Source organism: Stegodyphus dumicola, chromosome 4 (assembly GCF_044657685.1).
Source record: "Stegodyphus dumicola isolate Sdum_Otavi_A_Nest chromosome 4, ASM4465768v1".
Classification (NCBI taxonomy): Eukaryota; Metazoa; Arthropoda; class Arachnida; order Araneae; family Eresidae; genus Stegodyphus; species Stegodyphus dumicola.
Window position 1 is genome coordinate 226,419,776 of NC_140771.1, and position 20,514 is coordinate 226,440,289.

The 20,514-nt window shown below is 30.7% G+C and overlaps 1 protein-coding gene across 2 annotated transcripts in view; it reads right to left on the reverse strand.

Moving 5' to 3' along the window:
- LOC118188752 (uncharacterized) overlaps positions 1 to 20,267 on the reverse strand; it is a 110,906-nt gene extending 90,639 nt beyond the window's left edge. The window contains exon 1 of one of the 2 annotated variants that reach the window (XM_035359253.2): positions 20,119 to 20,267. The gene's annotated coding sequence lies outside the window, so the exon portion shown is untranslated. Of the gene's footprint in view, positions 1 to 19,975 lie in introns of both variants that reach the window. The other variant, XM_035359252.2, reaches the window with a different exon arrangement.
- Between the last annotated feature and the right edge of the window lie 247 nt (positions 20,268 to 20,514).

A 20,514-nucleotide genomic window follows, 5' to 3' on the forward strand; every position in this document is an offset into this window, starting at 1 on the left:
ACATAGTATTTAATGGTTTCAAAATATGGAAGAAAATGGGTATGCCATTTCAGAAAAAAATCCGATTTTGTGTCAAAATACCTATATTAGAACAATAATATATATAAATAGTCAACATTTAATCACATTTTTTTCATCGTCAAAATTTAATATTTACGACCCGTGCTTTAAATGTACTAATATAGATAAAATGACATACATCAAAAGAGGTATAACTTTGCACAAAAAAAAAGGGGGGAACGATTCTATATCTTCCGTTCTATTAAGCCGACGAAATTTAACTTGCATTTTTCATGTCTTGAAAGCTCGACTTAGGATATGTATTAGATTTATATCTAGCGTTGTTCTAACATAAGTATTTTGACACAAAATTAAACTTTTTCTGAAATAACATGCCAAGTTTTTCCATAGTTCGATCCGACGATTCAAATTATGTTCAAATATTAAAATTTTTAAATTTGATGAGAAACTTAACGAGAAACTTCAAAATTTATCTTTGTGCTCTTTTTTCAGTTTGCGCCAAGAATAATTCACTCGGCGAAATTTTTAATTTATAGTAACCTATTTTCCTTTCCTTTTTTCATTGTGCACAAGCATAAAAAAGGGGCATCGTTCATTCTTTCAAATAAATTTAACAAATTGCGTTAATCACGTTTGGCGTTATTATCGCTTATAAAAAATATGCCAAATTCCAAAACACGCCAAAATATAAATTTAAGTATAACTTTTGAAATTTAGACTTGCACACTCCTTTCTTGGTCACACTTGCAAAATATGCAAGTGTGCCCAAGAAACACATGCAGTTTTAGGTGATGGTAAAATTTTATAGGTTATTATCCAAAAAATATTTTCGAAAAATTTATAAAAATTACTAAAATATAAATTAAAAAAATAAATGAGAAAATACATGCGAATTTTATTTGGATTTAATCTAAATTTAGAACTGGGAAAAAAGGAATCAAATAAGTGTAATAAAAAAAGAGATATTAATAAATATATACCAAACTGAATTAACATTGAAAAGCTAAATTTTGTAGAGCTAATTTTTTAAAAACTACTCGTGCGATTTTTGCAAAACTTGACACTTTAGCATAATTTGAGTCATAAAATAGAAATATGGAAAAAAATGGGTGTGTTATTTCAGAAAAAGTGAGGTTTTGTGTCAAAATACCTATGTTAGAACAATATTATATATAAATCTAATATATATCCTAAGTTGCGCTTTCGAGACATGGAAAACGCAATTAAATCTCATCAATCGGCCCAGTAGAACAAAAGATACAGAACTGTGCTTTTTTTCATTCCCCCCCCCCTTGTACAAGGTGTACATCTAATAGCGGCATCCATGATAATATCAATTTATCTTGCAGCATGTATATGCAATTCCTTATTCGACCAAGGCATTATTTTGCCTTAAATAAGGTCGATTTTTATGAGTTTAAATTGGTTAGAATGTACAATAAATTTTCATACAGTTTTATAGTATGACTGACCAATTCGTTCTCGCCATTTAGTCAGCTGAAATATATAAAAGTTAAATTTAGCAGCATTTATGTAATTAATTGTAATTTTACGGAACGACGAATTTAAAAGACTAGCTACATAACCACCTGAACGAATAAATCGCCGACATTTTAACTCCCTTTTAACCAAATGAATTAATTCTTAAAACATTACTATAGATTCTGTACGTTTTTTTGGAGTATCGTAATGATTTGGCAAACTACAAATGAAATTTAAAAAGAGAAAAAGTTTAAGTTATTGAGCATGGTTGCTAAACTGGAACTTTAATACTTACTCTCTATTCTAAATCAAACAGAAATTTTTCACTTCCTCTTTCTGCTATAAATTACTTTTATATACAGTTCACTGCGAATTCCAGAACCCTTTTGTCCCTAAGAGCACATTCTAGAACATCTGTTGGACGGCGGGCATCATTTACTTTTTCAAGGTGAATTTATAGTTTGATAGTGTTGCGTTGGATGTAATTTTTATTTCATTAAAAATGAGAATAGTTTCACATAGAACAATAATAAGCATCAAACACACAAAGTTAAACAATTACCATTATACAGTAAAAATCTAACAAAGTCAATTACTCACTCCCAATAGAGATGATCTGAGAGAATTATTTACAGAAAAATTTAATTCCTTTTCCACTACTTATGTTACTGATTTAAAATTAGAAGTGGTTTTACGTAGAACAGATGCTCTTATAAATTGTAACGGTTACTTGTAGCCTATTAGTTTTGTAATTGTTAATTAAATTTAACAGAAAATTTTTGTGATAATTTTATTATTTTGCATATTTTAATGCGTTCTTTTGTAATTGAATTGATTCACTTTGGTGAATTTGATAGGCATTAATTGTGAATTCTATTATAAAAATTTGCATTCATGATAGTTATTTTATATTAATTTTCTTTACTTTAATCTTGAATGCATTTTGTTTTTGATTTTGAAATTCTGTAAAATTTTGTGTCGGCATTTTTCTAGTATTGCATTTGTCTTAGCGATGCCAGCAAACCTAATCTAGAATAATTATTTTGTATACCTTTTTGCACTTTTCTGAATTGAATAGTTGACCTGTTTTTGTGAATTTTATTGGTTTTACTTGAGTTCTCTATTGTAAAATGTGCATTTAAGGCAGTATTTTATAATAATTTTCTTTGACTTATTTTTGAATGTTTGACTTATTTTTGAATGTATGTGGTTTTTGGAATCGGAATTTTTCATATATTTATGTTGGCATTATTCTTGTACTGTATTTCTATCGCGTTGCCAACAAACCTGATTGTAGAGTTTTTATATTACTTGGAGTGGTTTTGTTTTTAAACCAAATTTATGTTTTGCATTGTAATAATATCTCAGGTTCAGTGTATTTTATGATAATATTGTTCAGGTATCAAAGTTATTGGTTCTTAATTCTGAATTCATGTGAAAAAATTTTATTTGGCAATTTATTATTGTCTTAGTTTATCTTTATGCATTTTTTTTTTCTAAATTGAATGGTTCTTCTTGAGTTTGTGAATCTAATTGATATTAATTGTGTATAATGCAGTAATGGATGTATTATATTTTGTTTGTACTATAGTTTTTATTTAAATTAGTTGGACTCAGTTTTGAAAGTATTTCGTATTTTCAGTACAAATTATGAAAGTATACTCGGTTTATTATTTGAATGCTATAGGTACTACTTGTAACATGCTTTCTTTAGGGTCTTTTATGACTATGTTACTTATGTTCTTGTGTTCTTGAAGGCCTTGTATGCCACTGTAAACTTATTCTGCTTAGTCATAATAAATAGCTTCTGGAGGCAGGGGCTTTAATCCGTGTAAGGCAGACATCATGTCAGCTAGGTAATGGAGCCCCTGTTCTCTGGTTAACAGTTTCACATAGAATTTTATTGAAAACTAAAACATTTTTATTGTGATTGCACAGCGGCGGACACACGTTAAACGACCTGCGGGCGCCATGGTGCCCGCGGGCGTAGAGTTTGGAACCCCTGCATTATATAATATCATAAACTTTGTTTTGTTTCGTTTAAAGATAGTTTTACAGCAGGGTTTCTAAACTTTTTTCAGTCGCGATGCCTTTTTATCATTGAGATTTTTTCGCCACCCCCACGACCCCATTATATTTACAAAAATTTTGTGGGAGCTCATAAGTATTGCGCAAATCCGACACACGCGTGAGTGAAACTGTCAATTTTTCACTTGTACTGTAATATACTATAGCAATTTTAGATCATTAACTTTAATTTCTAATTTTAAAACATAGAACAATGTGAAAATTTTAAATAAGTAACAGACGAAATGACGGCGTCACGTGCAAAGCAAGGAAAATGAAAGTTAATATTATAAAAAGAATGCTTTTTCGTTTTTTTTTTTTTTTTTTTTTTCTTTTTTTTTTCTTTGCCTGTATTGTTTTATTTTTATCTGTTTTCAGATTCATGTGTAAATATATTTGGTAATTATAAAATTATTCTAATAAGTTAAAGAAATATTAAAACTGCTAATATTTTTGGCGACTCCCTGCGACCCACACCCTTAAGAAACCCTGTTTTAGAGGATAAATTATCTTCGTACTGATCTTCTAAATGTCAGTGAAGCAGCAAGCATATCATTCGGAAGTAATCTGAAAAATCGGGTTTGCCTCGTTATGAACTGTATGTTATATAGCGAAATTCTATTCAATAAAGTAAAATATTGATAATTTATTTATTCTTAAGTGCTAAACTCAATAACAATTTTATTAAACAATAATAATTTTTAAAAAAAGTTCTTTTGTAACAATTGAAGATTCCACAATTCGCTGAATGGATTAAAGAAGCCAAAGGTAAGCCAATCGTCAAAGCTTCGCTGCCATCGAAAGACGAGGAAAAAAATTAACTAATGTTACCTTGTCTAAGAATGATGAACGGTGAAATAAATCTGTGGAATTTACATAGCACAATAACCACAAAGCGATGAAGAAGAAATGAATGAATCTTTATATTCTCCTTAATGATGTTTTAACGAGGAAGAGGGCGTTGAAATCCTCAAAATCCTTCATAGATTTATGCAATACAATAGATTTCAAAAGAAAAATAGACTAATAATAATAATCATTGCATATTCTGTGACTAATCTTTCGGTATATTTTCAATCACTCAATGTATTTGCGAAGTTATACTTTCTAGAGCTTCATCTGTCAATGAATTACGTTTCAAAATCCGTTTTCATCAAATTATCCTGACAAGTCCCATATCTGGCATTTTTGATAATCTAGCATTAATCGAATTTTGAAACAACTCTTACTCTTAAGTTTTTCGAAGCTCGCAAACAAGAAAAGGTAACTCAGTTTTGCCGGAATTCGAACTGAGGCTTGACCAATTTCTAGCTCGGTGTACTAATTATACAATAGTAACACACACGGAAATGTTTAATAATTCTTTACACTAATAATTACTTACACTTTATAATAACATAACACAAGTAGGATGATAAAATGAACATCTCATTTTGGCAGGAAATTATTATTAATGTTATGGATTCTAAGTAATATGCTATTTGTCTCAACTTTATTGGTCTGCTGCGTATATCAGATGCAAGAACTAAAAACAGAGGCCTTGCCCATGTGAAAGTGCCTTATCAACAGCAGCAGCAAATACTCTTCCAACAGATGGAGTAACGTTACATTCTTTCGTAGTGCCAAAAGAACCGAAAACAGTCTACAGAAAAAATTATAATACGTCTGGGCAATTGACGTTGGCCTTGTCTGGAATTGCATTCCTTTAATATGGAAGGAATTCTATAGTCGGAAACAAAATTTCTTATTTTGGTATCTCAGTCTGAATGTGACAGTGTGACTGAATGTGTGGAAGGGGGGTTCCACCCCTTGCAACAACAACAACCTTATATACTAACGAACTATAGAGAAAAAGCAGCTATTTTCTTTGCTACTTAACATATTATAATTATTCTTAAATTTGCATACACTATAAATAACTTGTATTTTTAGATATTTGTCTCATTACTTAATATATTCAAAACACAAAATTTGAGATATCATTGATTTCATTTTAAATTTTATTATAGCAGTATTTTTCTGCTTTGTCAACCTAAACAAGATTCTTTCCTTAAAAAAATAAATAACTAAAGGCAGTGGTTGTGGGTACTAGCAATGCAAAATGCAAAAGTTCATAAATAATCGCAGATAATAATTGAGATTTCTCAGTTGATCATTATATCGGTAAATCACTCAAATTAAAGTAATGCCATATATCTTATAACTACCTTAAAAGCTAATGAAAATCGTAAAATGTAGAATGAATTGTCTTTTATATTTATTTTTTCACTTAACAAAAAATATAACTGTAAACTAGTGTTAATTTTTAATTAGTAAATCCTCCAAAAAAATAAAGTCAAGTAAAAAATAAGGAAAGAATAAATTAAGGAAGAACAACAACTTAAGAAGACGTATTGTAGTTTTCCGCAGTTTGCCTACTACATACGTAGCGATTTAAAAGGCCAGTTTTAGGGTTAGTCATTTGTGTAAAGTATTCAAAATTAGCTTTTATTTAAATTTTAGTTAGTCAGTAGTTTTTATATTTTTACGTTCAGACCACAAGTGGTTGGTCTTTGTATCCTGGAGTGCGAGAGCACCTGTAATATCGTGGAAAATAAAGGGTAATTTAACCCTTCTTATTTTGTCATCTTTGTTGCACTCCACAGGACATAGTTTGTAGTCAAACTCACTGTCGATTCAGGACACATCATGTTTCCAAAGCAGATTAAGAGACATAAGTCCTGATAAGTGGACTGAACCAAAATTCCTGCTCGTTATTTTATAGCCTTTGAGTAGATTGAATATACGAAAAAAAAGAATTTAAACAAGTTTACCCATTTAACCATCGGTGTATGAATCAGTCCTAATAAACTGTAAATAATTGCGGCGGAAACATACAAAAGTAAACTTTTCGATTCAGTGAAACATGATTTTTTGATGAAGAGAAATCACCGAAGCACGAATTGAAGAAAGTGAACAAATTGTCGTTGCATTAGCGATAGATATAACCGCCAAATGGTTGAAGAATAAAAACTTTATAGGCCATTGAATGGAAGGTTTTAGAGGGAGAAAAAAGGTACTCCACCGTGCCCTGAACCGCTGGAATCCTGCCTGTGGTTATTGTTCACTCACACGATTTCCATTTACACGAAGCAGAGTCAGCAAAAAGATTAAAAGAAGAGGCCCGACTGGTATGAAAGCAAAATCAAAACGAAATTCGCACATAAGGGGATGTATTTTGTATCCCCTCCCAGCATAATTAACGGTTCAGTGCTTCTTGGTAACCTTGGATGACTTTCAAGGCATTACTGGAAATAAGAAAGAATTGTTTTGTTTCTAACAAAAGAATTTTTATTTCGAAATTGGAGAAATAATTTTTTTAGGTAAAGACATAGAATAAATTATCGTAATATGTTATCCTGAGGTATGCGAAATAATATCTGATTCCTGCAATATGTAATGCTATTATGCTTCTCATGCTATTATTTATTCTGACAATCTTCAGAACAACACGTTTTTTTCTAAATCATATAATAAATAATTGCCCTAACAGCTTCAAATCCCAGTTTAACATACTAGTATTGCGTTTTCTAAATTTTTGAGTTGGCCCTATTTTGAAAATGTTCATCAATATGTTATACTTTCAAGCAACTGCGTTAGTTCATCTCCAGAAATGGAAAAATGCCTTTAAAAGGTAAAAGATTTGTAATATGATGCCATAACGATTAACAAATGAAAGTTTCAAAGGTATTTTAAATCATTTTGTGATACAGCCGAGACAATGACAAAAAAAGTTGGCAGGCTATGGCTACTATCAAGAACTATGGGTGACAAGAATTATTAGATTGGTAATGACCAGATGCATTATACCGGCTATTATCATGCTAAAAAAAGCAATCAGTTTTGCACAGTACAGCAAGTTATTGAGAGATTAAAATTATAGAAATTAAGCATTCAAATCCATTTATACTAACCTATAATTTCTCCCTAACATTAATTACCATTTAACCAATTCAATATAATGCTGCAATAAGACCAATTACTTTCTACATATTATATCCTTTTTGTGCTGTTGCAGTTTTAAAACAATGATCGCTTTCAAATCGGTGAGTTTATTATTAATCAAAAATTCATTGAAGTTTTACAAAATATGAAATTAATAAAATAAAAAAGATCTGAACGATTTCAGATTTCACGTTACGCCCAAAGAGGCGTTTTTTTAACGTTTTATGTGCTACCTTTATTTATTAAATATCAAGTTCACAGTAAATATCATGTTCATATAAGAACATTGTGAGCAGGCGTGATACAGCGGCGCTAATTATATAGATTATCTCTACGTAATTCAAGTCATCTTCCGTAAAATGAATTAAACAAACGCCTCAAAACATTCAAGTATAAATAATATTCTTCCCTAATAATTTGCTCAAGAAATAGAAATTGGTGATGCACAACATTCTGACAAACAAAGGAAAACAGTTCATGTTGCTTTGATTTTTGACCGATCTGTTCTGTCTATTTGTCTCTTCTTCGAGCGCATTTACCTGATCGTTCAGCTGTTTTCTGTACCAGAAGCGTAGACCCATATTCCATCTCCAATAATAATGCGATTTAAGAATTCTCCTAGCGAAGGCATCTCCTAGGTCACTCGATCACTTTGCTGATTTTGGAATAAAATTTAATGGTTTTGGAAAAACTAGAAAAGCGATGTGGCGCAAGCTCAAATGATCTTTTAAAATTGTTTGACAGGACACAAATGATATAAGGAAATATTTTAACAATATCTCTAACTGTTAAACTGCAGTCGTCATTTAATATCTGGCCTTATCGACGTGTTGCTCATTAGCTGAAATTGATGACTTACTAGTGCATGGTTTATTTTCGATGCATTCTATGCCTGCCTTAAACATCTTAATATTATACGATTTAGAATGTCTTATGATAAAGTGTTTTTCTCAGAGGGTTTTCGCAACATTTTAGTTGTTTTTAGAGCAGAAATTCTATTGCGAAAGCAAAATTTAATGTAATATTCTTTGCTCAGATTGCATTCGCTATTGTGGGAAATCGCCAAAGACACTACTCATAATTCATTAAAAGCAAATTTATTCGCAAACAAAAAAAAAGGAAATGAAATCCGAATGGATGCCAAATATCAATGAAAATGTAATACTTTCTGAAAAAATTCTTGTAATCGATTTCATTCCTGCACGGGTTTATTTTAAACGAATCCTTTCCGATACTTTTTAATCTTAGAAGCATTAATAATTTTTTATTACTTTTCTTAATCTATTGATATTTAATAAACGAAAATATTAATTAATTGATACTTAAACATTTTTAAGCAAGAGACGTTTTAATGGATATTAACGATTATTGATATTAGGTTACTGATGAAAAAATAATAATAGTGAAGAATTTAAATCTTAACTGATAGATAATAAATAATGTAGATTTCTCAAGGTTATTGAAATGCTAAATAATCTGAAAAAAAAAAAAGAATATTAAATACAAAATCAAAACTACCACAGATTTGCTTGTATGTAAACACATGACTATACATTTGCGGGGAAGAATTTTTACGAAAATTTTTGGCAATCCGACTTAAAGCGGAAACCAAACTCTTTATCCTTGTTGCAACACACACGTACACTAAATTCATGTACGAAAGGGGGAGGGGGATTCTGAAATCTTTCAAATTTTACATTACGGCCAAAGAGGCGTTTTTTTAATGTTTTGTATGTTACCTTTATTTTTTAAATATCATGTTTTTCTCACTTAAACCATAAAATTGAGTTCAACAGCAACATCGCAAAATAATTTTAAAATGAGTATCTTTAGAATTTCCGATATACAGTCTCTCACGCTGGAGATAAAAATGTCCCCCTCCCCCGCTCTAGAGTTGTCATTGAGCGCTTTGAAATTTTGATTTTGTTGATCAAAAATTCGCTAAAGTTTTACAAAGGAAATAGATAATAAAACAAATTCCAAATTTGGGCTTCCGATGCCCATATTCAGGTGGAAACGTACGTTATTCAAAATGTGATGGATCTACGTACCGTCGTTTTATCACAATGCGAGAAACATACATACATTTATGCAGATTCCTCATTATTTAATTTTTTTAAATATAATACAGGGCTCTAATATTTGGTGGCAACAATTTGAAAACTGAACCGGCATTTATAGTGAATCAACATAAAACGCCAAAACGAAATTAATAACGCTTCTGGGCTAACGCCCTTTGGGCTAAAAATCTGTCCTTTTAGAAGAAAAGTTTTATTTGGACGAACTTGTTTATCCAATGAATTTAATTAATTTATTTATCTTAACCCTCACGTAGAACGATAGGGGTTTCTAAATAAGATTAATGAGTCTTTATGTTTAAATGAAGATCATGTTTATTTCGGTTTTATTAGTTTCATAAGGTATTTCTCCCACTTTCCTAGCGTCCTTTGTGATGTAACGGTAGCACGCTGGGCCGGTATTCCAGAGGTCCGTGGTTCGATTCCCGGCGAAGGCGTTTGCTATTTTTCATCTTTTCCGGCCTCCAAAAAAATCCTAATGACTCTAGAAGTGGCGCCCGAACTAAAAGGGTTGTGGATGATGATTCTCCGCACCCAGGATTTGGCGACTAGGTACCCTAAAACCCTAGTCACCCTTTAAAAAAAAGGGGGTATATAAGGTATTTCTCCCACTTTCCTAGCGTCCTTCGTGGTGTAACGGTAGCACGCTGGGCTGGTATTCCAGAGGTCCGTGGTTCGATTCCCGGCGAAGGCGTTTGCTACTTTTCATCTTTTCCGGCCTCCAAAAAAATCCTAATGACTCTAGAGTTTCAGATATAATAACCAGCAATTTTAATCTTAAAATTAAATAACTAATCACCTCTTTACATAACTGATAGTAGATTTGAAAAGTTTTCATGAGAAGTACAATTTTGTTAACAGACCCTCAATACTTGACCATTCTAAACTTTCATCATAGTAGTTGAAGTCTAATTTTTCACTTCTGAATAAGACAGTGCTTTATAATTTTTATTCACTTACTGTTCATAAAAGTTGAAAATCCGTTAAATAAAGATTCTGTAAGAAATCATCGTTGATACACGGGATCTACATAGCATCATTTCAAGTAGGAAAAAAAAAAAAAAAGAAAGGCGAAAGAAAGAAATCCACACACAAATAATTTCGGCATCCTTTTTTCAGATTCAGTAGAAACTACAGTGAACTAACTCAAGCACTGGCTTTTGTTGGAATCACGAGCTAAACTCGTAGACGGCCATTGTTGCTAGGAAGAGAGTGGATTCTTCTAAATGGTTGTGCTTCAGTGACTGTCACACCCACATGCGTGGGGCTCAAGCGGAGAAGCCAGGAATCTGAAGTTTCATCACCCCCTCGTCCATTCCCCCCTAAGAGCTTGTCGCAGACGATAAGCAAAATTGATTGAAATACAATTAAAAAGTGATTAATAAGGAGAGGGAGTTAAATAAGAGATTTATTTTAAAGACAACAGTCTTCGTAACATTTGCTAGTTTTGATATTTCTTCACTTCGAATTCATTTTATGTTTGCCTGCCCTTCCTGAAAATTTTAATTTTTAGAATTAATAGATATTCTTAGGGAAAAGTATACTTTCTTACGCTGTCATGCATTTCTTTACAGTAATATTAGATACAGGAAACTCTTCAAAATTCCCAAGCACTGCATCATTACTTAGTGCGACAATAACGACGTTTAGGCACTAAGTTATACTTCTTTATATAAATATTTAACAACAAATTACCAGAAAATAAATCAGTACTTTTCCCCTCGCCATTTGAAAATCAGTTTGTGTATATCTGATATTACAAATATATATTAGAAAATAAAATGCACAAGCGGAATTTCGAACTTAAATCCATGGTTATTACAAATCGTTGATTTGATTTTAGTTGATGATAATTCTGTACTTATCACCCATGAATTGATCTGATTTACATCAAATAACATTTATAAATTCTGTAATACCATTAAAATGTTTATGAAAAATTGTCTTTTCTTTAAAAAAAAAGTTCGTCTGTAGTTTTTCTGATGACTTAATGTTTCGCAAATGGCATCCTATATAAAGTTTTCACAAGACGTCCAAGATTGACCCAAACACTGCTGCATTCGAAATTAAGTTTGAGGCTGTATCATGGATTGAAAAAAAATCTAAGATTTTTTACATAAGTGGTTATAAAAGCTGAAGAAGAAATTACTATTAATTTATAAAATAATGACGAAGATGAAGGGATCCTATAATACTTTAATAATGCTTTTATTGCAATATATTTTTATAAAAATGAGATAACTTTAGGGATCTTGGTAAGTAATTCTGTTAATGCGCTTTTTCGTTATCTACATCTTCACAACAGACCTACTACAGAATATCTGCAGTGAAGTTTCGCTCATAAAGATCCTTGCATTATCATTTCCTCGCAAGCAATATGGAAATCCATAGAAAATGATTCAGGCATGTGTAATGTAAACACGCCCGTATATTTTAGGGAGAAATTTTTCGTAAGATTTGTTACTCTTGATATTTATTCTCTTAGAATTCAAATTACTGCGCTTTCCTGAAAATTTTATCTTTTAGAATTAACAGGAATAGGTATTTTTTGATACCATGCAAGTTTGTGTGGAATAGTAACGCACATCTTTAGCATATTACGCGAAAGTGAAAAGTCATCAGATTCGGTAATCTAGGACTGGGCTGACCAGGAAACTTTTTTGCATCTAATGGTTCTGTGAGACTAAAGGTACATCCAAGAGATAATAGGAGGTTTTGTAAACAATAACATTTATTTACAAGAAAATATATGAAAATTTCAAGCAATTAGAGATATATTATTAGGCATCTCTGCCTTCCATGTTCTACACCTTTAGTATCCTGCCTGCCACTGACTTTTGGGACGAACACAGCGCCCTCTAGTCAGAATGACGCTGGAAATATGTAATAAACTTATCCAGTACACATTATGAAAATTGTATTGTTAAAAAGTGTTGACGAATTATAAGATACCTTGCTTCCATGAGATTCCATTTGAGAAAAATAATTACATTGATGAACTTTTAGTCAAAGGAAAAATTTGCCAAGGGATATTTATTTCGTTTTGGCATTTTGCATTGTTTCACTTTTCAAATTGATGCCACCAAATATTATCGCCCTGTATTATATTGTTACGGAAGTTTTTAGTCCTTAGATTATGTTAAATTACGTTTAAAAAATTTCTTTTGTTGTACAAGTTTTCCTTCTTACTTGTGTGTACTTCTTCGTGTATTACTATACTTCCTCGTGTATTACTTTGATAAACAGTAATACTCCTTCGGAAAGTAATACTCCTAATAAAATAATAAATGTATTGAAGTAATAAAATAATAAATAAAAGTAACACTCCTTCGTGTATTATAAATTCTACAAATCTATATTGGATAATTCGGTATTATCAAAGACTCTAACTTCAGTGTTACCAGAAATTTTTGAGCTGATATAGCAAAAGGGAAATCGAAAAGTCGCAAAAACGTAGAACGTGACGTCACAGATCGTGTACTTTTGTAACGTCATACATTCACAAGCTTCGATGGTCCCTGATGTGATCACAAATTCAGTCTACGAAAGTTCCGTAGGTAATATTGTAGTTCGATTCTTAACGTATATTAGTTTCGACGAAAATTTTAATACCAAAATTCTAATCTTCCATTGTTGAAAATCTCTACTTCTTTTTCAATTAATTGTTAGTTAATTTAGGTTGTTAATTTTCGGTTAATTTACTTATATACTCTTTAAGGTGGTTTCTCAAATTTGGATTGCCGACATTGTTGTACTAATTCTTTCGAGTTGGTGGTCTATTTTTTTTATTCATTGTTTCTTGCTTTGCTTTAATTATTAATGTTTTCTAGTTAATATTTCTCTCTGATTACTAAAATTATTTCACTCAATCATATTCTGATTGCTAATAAAAAGCTATTTTCTTTCAGTGGTAAATTTATTTGTCTTTTACAATGCCATAGTTATTTCAATTTTGAACAAGCATTCACGGCTTAGCTTCAAAACGTTTGAAAGTTGTTATTTTACAATGTATATATCAAGTTTTCCAAAAATTTCTCATATTAAAATTGATTAAGTAGCATTTGAAATTAAATTATGTTACAATACCAATATAGTGAATATACTCTAAGAAAAATTATCTGTTTTGAAACATAAAATTTTATTTAGATTTTTAAAAAGTATGATGCTTCAGTAAATCGATTTCATGCGCTCTGAGTTCACATTTATATAACTTGCAATAAGTTTTTGTTTAGTTTGTTTTCGTTCTTTACAGTTGATTCTTAAACATGAGTTTTCCTATGGGCTGGGTCATGTACGTCCCACGCTTCCATTGTATTAAATAAGGCTCAAAGAAATTTAGTTTACTATGAAGATTTAAAATTTGTTACTTAATGCGGAACAGGAAACAGCAGACCTAGCTGATTTGTTTTCCTGTTTCTTGCTGACTAAATGGCTTTAAATACGTAAAAATCAAGCTCTACAGCCCATGTGAAAAGGCAGACATTTTGAAAAGTCGAGCAGATTTTTTTCATGTTATTCATAATTCACACTTAGATACTACAAGAGCTATAATCTGACTTTAACACTGGAATCCTGTTTATACCTCACCAAAATATAAAATAAAGCATGCAATCAAACGGGTGAAAATACCAACTACTAATGCTGAAAATTGAGAGACCATTGATTTCTTTCCTGGGCTATGACAGCAGGTTTACTAGTTATCAACTTTCATTTAAGCCTAAATTTATTACTTTTTATTACGATTTAACTTTAATAGACGCATTACGTTAATATATATTAATTTTGTGATGAATTAAAAAAATTAAGCAGCAAAAAGGAGCACAAAATGATAAAGTAGCAGAAAATTTACAAATTTGTCAAAAATAGGAAATTTGAGAAAACTTGGAAAATCTGGCAAAATTGACTTGTTCAGTTATTGAAAGTTTACTGTAAATAAAAAATTGTGTAATATAAAATACATATATTCCCATTTATATAAATAAAAATTTAATATCGCTTTCTTATACTATGTAATAAATTTTATAATTATTTATGCATTACTACATACATAAATACTACATACATTTTAAAAACGGTGGAAAACTTTTTATGTATTTTATTTTCTTGTAAAACACTTTACGCAAGATTTGAAATCCATTCGATCGGTATGCAAATTTTGCTAAAGAATGTTGTAAAAAGGAATGCACGTCATATTAAAAACTTGTCGGGTGTTCAAACAGGATTTATCTTGCTTTATTTCGTATAAATTCTATTTTCCAAAATGTTCAAAAAATGAGAGCTTCGTATGGTATATTGTTATGAATAAGCGTAAAAATGAAAATTTTTTATCGAAGAAATGTTATGAATACATTATTTATTGAGTCTAAAATAATTTACAGCAAGGAAACAAAAATTTCCGTTACGGGAAAAGCCTCCGAAAACTTGCTTTAAAAATAAAACCAAAGTGATTGTTTTCTGCCCACCTGCGTTGTCAGACAGGAAAAACAACTTTCTGCACTTTTAGATTCAATAGTGAAAAACATTATTGCAAAATGAAGCGGGTCGATTAGGCTTAGTTTTTGATATTAGAAGCAAATGCATTTTTTTTAAGAATTAGATTATTTTTTCTGACAGTGGTGTGTTAAAAAGATCAAAACAATAATTAGTTAAATATAAATAATTAGTTTTAATGGAGAGGCAGATTGTTTACCACGAATACGATAATAAAAATTCCTCTTTTAATATCGCAATTTTAGTATGATTTGTTTCTCTGTTAGTGTTATTATTTGCATGGTACTTTTTTCTGCTTGTTTCTTTTGAAAAATGTTTCATTTAATGGAATACAAGCTTACAGAACGAGATACTGCATAAGCTATCAGTGGCTTAGCTACAGATTTTGGAGCCAGGAGAGATTCGTTCATGCACCTCTTTCGATGTATCTCAAAAGATTTGTATCAAGTCAAAATGACATACACAGAAGTGTCTCTCAGCAAGTAATATTCACAGCGATCGTGAGTAAAAATCGCAGTAATGAAAAGAAACAAATGAAGCTTTGTAATTTCTTTAGACATTCTGTGCAATGTTATGAAGAATTGTTTTCTCAGTTTTCTTCTGTATGAGTTAACATTTCTGTATGTCTGTATTCTCCTGATTTTTCACCTCACCAGTAATCAAGTAAATAAGACAGCTGAATACTAATAGTTGGATCTACTGTCAAATCCGCGAAAACAAGATAGGATGAGCTTCATGAACGTTTTTGTGGTTTAACTTATATTCAGCGTAAAGTACATATTGTTGTATACATGCATACATGGCGCCATTATGCCACTTCCGGGTTTTAAGCCCTTTGTGGAGAGCCATAGTCCTCCGTGAAGACGTACCTTTCCTTACTTAGCCCAAGCCCACAAGCGCGAACTTTGCTTATTATGAACTCTCGCTTTACACAAGTGATTAGAGACTTAGTGACTCTACGGTCTTTGTTTTGCAGAGCACCTTCGTATCGTTTTACTTGTACATAGTCCTTTACATATTTAATCAAGATTTTTACATAGTTAATCCTAGAAAATATACCTAGCGTGTAAACAGTATTTCTTGTGTATCTCACCCTCACCCAAGCAGCATCCCGAGGGGTCAAACTTTGGGAGGGTGACCCATATCACGTGATCGTCCTGCTATAATTTAAAGTTCTATTTCGTCTATTTTTGGAGAGGATTGGCTATGGAAACTTGTAAATAGTTTTACTTACCCCCTGAAAACTCATGTAAAAATATTTATTATGATCTTTTGTACTTATTTATTTGTATATTGTTTTAAATGAGATATTTCCAGACTTATCTCTGCAACCAACCAGATGCCTGATTCGTCTCACGTGGCAAGGTATCACTCCCTCTCCCAAGTACCGTCTTATCTACAGCACCAGATGGGGATCATGTACTCTAATCTCTACATCGCTTCAAGCAACACAGCTAATGATTGCCGGAAGCAAACTTGATTTTTTCTCAAGTTAAGTTCGGCTATAGTGGAACCTGAAACCTGGCCGAGCGGTTAAAGCTGCTGAACAGTGGGCTGGCTGAATGGTTTTCGTGGTTCTACCCATGTGTAACGTGTATACCAGCCAGTTTTCTTCAGAAATTCCCACACGAAGACATCCCTCCCCTTAGGCAGATAGCCTTAGGGAGCTTTGCCGTAATCAACTAAACCTCAAAACCATAAAACTGTCATCCATCAGATTTCAGCTCACCTCTATGTGGAAATTTTGCCCCTAGTAAGATAAATGAGCTAGGGTGGGAATAATAATAATAATAATAAATAAATAAATAAAAAATAAGTAAATAAAAAATAAATAAAAAAAATTATTTTTGAGCCATTCGTTTAATATAAGAATATAAACCTATATCTTCCTGAACTCTGTAAACAGTTGGTTTTAAACAGTTGGTTGGTTGGTTTTACCATTTTCATCACATGTTTTCCTAATTACCAGACTCATTTTTTGAAATTCTGATAAATATCAACACGTTTATGTTGTTCATAATGATTAAATTATTACTTTCGATATCTGAATATTTTTATAATATTTAATTAAAGCAAATTTGCTCCTTTTGGCATTCAATTACAAAAGCGTACTACTTCGTTCTTAAGAGCTTTTATTAAATGGAATACTATTTTACAAACTTCCCTAGCATGGGAATGAATCACCTGTATTATGCGAACTCGAAAATTTTATATTTTTATCTTTATTGATTAATACTTAACTAATGTGTTTGTCTCATACTTATCCGGAACAATTTTTTACTTTTTGAACTAAATCTATAAGAGTTCAGGATTTTTTTTAATGGTTTAAATAGTGCTAGTATTTCCGGTACTTCCCTATTACATGACTTAAGAGTAATTTAAAATGTTTTATTCTTTTAGTGTTACAATAAAGTTTTTTACGAAAGGTACATTTCGGTAAATATCATGCGTACAGCATACAAATTATTGTATCTTATTTTGTGGAATTGCTACCTTTGTTTCGCTCTAGAAACGTATCAATCACAAAAATTTAGCATATTCCTGTCTTGCTTATAATATATTCACTTCTGAAATTTGCATTCAGTTTTCTTGGAAAGTATTAGCAGTTTTTTAGGATGGATTTAAAATATTTCTTTTTCATTATCAGATTTTATTTAAATACAGAATTAAGCAATTTTATTTGTAAAAGTGTACATTTTTAGTTTACCAAAATATATTTTCTTCTTCTTTTGCTGCTTTTTAACAGTAATACTGTTTTCAGATGATAAAGAAACTTTCATTCCACGTATTTCGAAATCACTACTTAAAATTCATAATTCTGCCAAATTCCGAAAAATAAGGTAATCTCCTAAATATATTATTTTCAATATTCGAATAAGCTTTATACATTACAGACTATAAAGTTTACTCAAACATTTATAGCAGGAATATGAATGGAATGAGAATTTTCATTTATTATAAAAAGATTTTTCATTAACACAATTTTTGCAGGTGCTAAGGCGAAATTTGCATTCAGTTACATTCCAAACCTATATTTCTATCTGCTTAACAATAGAAACTATATTTAATAATAGCTTTCCCACTGTGATAATTGGAAAAAGACATTAAATATGTATACTAGAAAACATTAATTATTTTGATTAAGCAAAAGTGTTTAATCAAAATTATAGGTAAAATTCAATTTTTAATTCGCAGCAATTCAGGGAAAATTGTGTTTGCATTTCGAGGTAATTTAACTCAAGGTCTTCGAGGAGCAAAAGAGAAACTAGTATCACATTTTTCTACATTAATACATTGTTTCTCTAAAGTTTACCCCATCAAAATTGAATTTTGATAATTCTAAAATTGGTGAGCTTCTGCTAGAATTATCATTACATGGAATGTTTCGAATATTTTGTAAAAATGGAAGAATTTCTTTAATCAAAGTTTTAGGATATAAAATCGAAAAATAGATAATTTTTAAGCCCTTTCATGTAAAAGGTGATGATTCTAAAATTATCTTATTATCAAAAGACATAACTGTTTGTCCTAATCTAATTCACGAATAAGAATAATTCTCCGTAGAATTAATAAATCAATATAATTAAATTCCCTTATTCGTTTCGTCTTATTTTTAAAAAATAAGATCCAGAAGTTCCTGCTAATTTACTTCATTAAAATTTTTAATAAAATTGCGTGAAAAATAATAAAAACAAATCTTGAGTGAATTTATTTCACTATTTTTTACATTGTGAGTTTAACTATCTAGTATTTAATATAGCACATTAATAATCTTTAAATGTAATGAATACTGAATGTACAGTAACTATAAATAATAATATTATTTTAATTTTATTCAACCGAATACGATTTAGGTAAAATTTAAGATTTTTCAATTAGGAAAGCAGAAGAAAGAAGAAAAAAATTTAAAAATTAATTAAACTACCTGAAAAAATCCTTATGATCCTTTTAAAGAAGAATTTACAATATTAAATTTTATGATACAATGCGGTTTCGGATTTCTGTTTTAGAAATAAAATACTCGTGGCATTAAATGTGCATATTTCCTCCGCTCACTCATCTGAGAATTGCAGAAAATACTAATTCTGCAATTATTGAAAAATATTCCGCATCACTAGCTTGTTTATAAATATTTTTACAGTTTTATAAAAAAAAATTAATTAAATAAAACTAACACATATAACTATCTCATATATTTATTGATAAGCATTTTAGCTTTGAGTGGACCGAAAAATTTATCGTTAAGACTCTTACAAAATTCTTTATCAATGAACGTCTATTTTAATCAGCTTTCTTAAAAAATCTGAAGTTAAGATTTAATTTTCTGATTTCTCTATAAGAATTTCGTAAATAATGATTTTAAAGTATTTTTACAGTTACAATTAAGATCCTACTGTTAAATTTGAAATTCTTTAGAAAATAACATAACGTTCTTTTTTGTTTTATTTATTTATTTTTTAAAAAAAGATAAAGTGATAGAGAAATTCCGACCACATCCCCCCCCAAAAAAAGTAGTTTCCCCCTACCTTAAATTTTCTGTCTATCGGTGAAATATTATCAATGGATAAGGATTACAATAAATACTATTGAATTTTATGTTCAGGAGTACTTGTAATAATAATATTCAATTATTAAAATCGTTTGGTTAATTTAGGTTCAGCAATTCGCAGAATTTAGTTTTTTAGGCAACATTATTCCTTAAACTAGAATAAATGTACTCCATAGTTCTAACAAAATAATCTAGGATAAAAAAAAAAAAAATACCAGGACTATGGATAAAAAATCTAAGATTAAATTGCCAGAAAAATCACTCAAAAAATATATATACATATAATTTTAGTTTATAAACTCACCTTGCAAAAGCAGCGAAAAATCGTATAAATGCTTTAAGGAAACAGGAGAAATTCTTTCCCACTTATAGCGAAGAGTATCCAAGCCGGGTAGAACGCTCGTACGTCAAAAAACAATTCGAGAATATATCGCAAAACAGACTCACCCCTTTTTCACACGGTCAAAAAACGTCCCGTTTTGTTATGGTATATTCCTCCGTCGCATCCAGCGGTTATGAGTAGACTCCATGGGATGAATTGACATTCGATGCCACGAAGCAAGCAGGTGGTTCCGCGCATGCGCAGCATTCTCCTCAAACTACCTGTACCTGAAAAATGGCGGCGTCCAATCCGGGTTTCGGTGGAGATCTCTGACCCGCTAAGCACGCCATGACCGCATCACGATATACATATCAAATGCGATTCCGGCGCCTTCACTACCTCCCTAAATAATCATTTGTTAAAATGTTTTACTTGAAAATAACTAGTTTAATCTTTGCTGCTTAACGTGTAAAGTTGTTTTCTATTTGCGCATTTCGTTTTATATTAAATACAAAATTTTA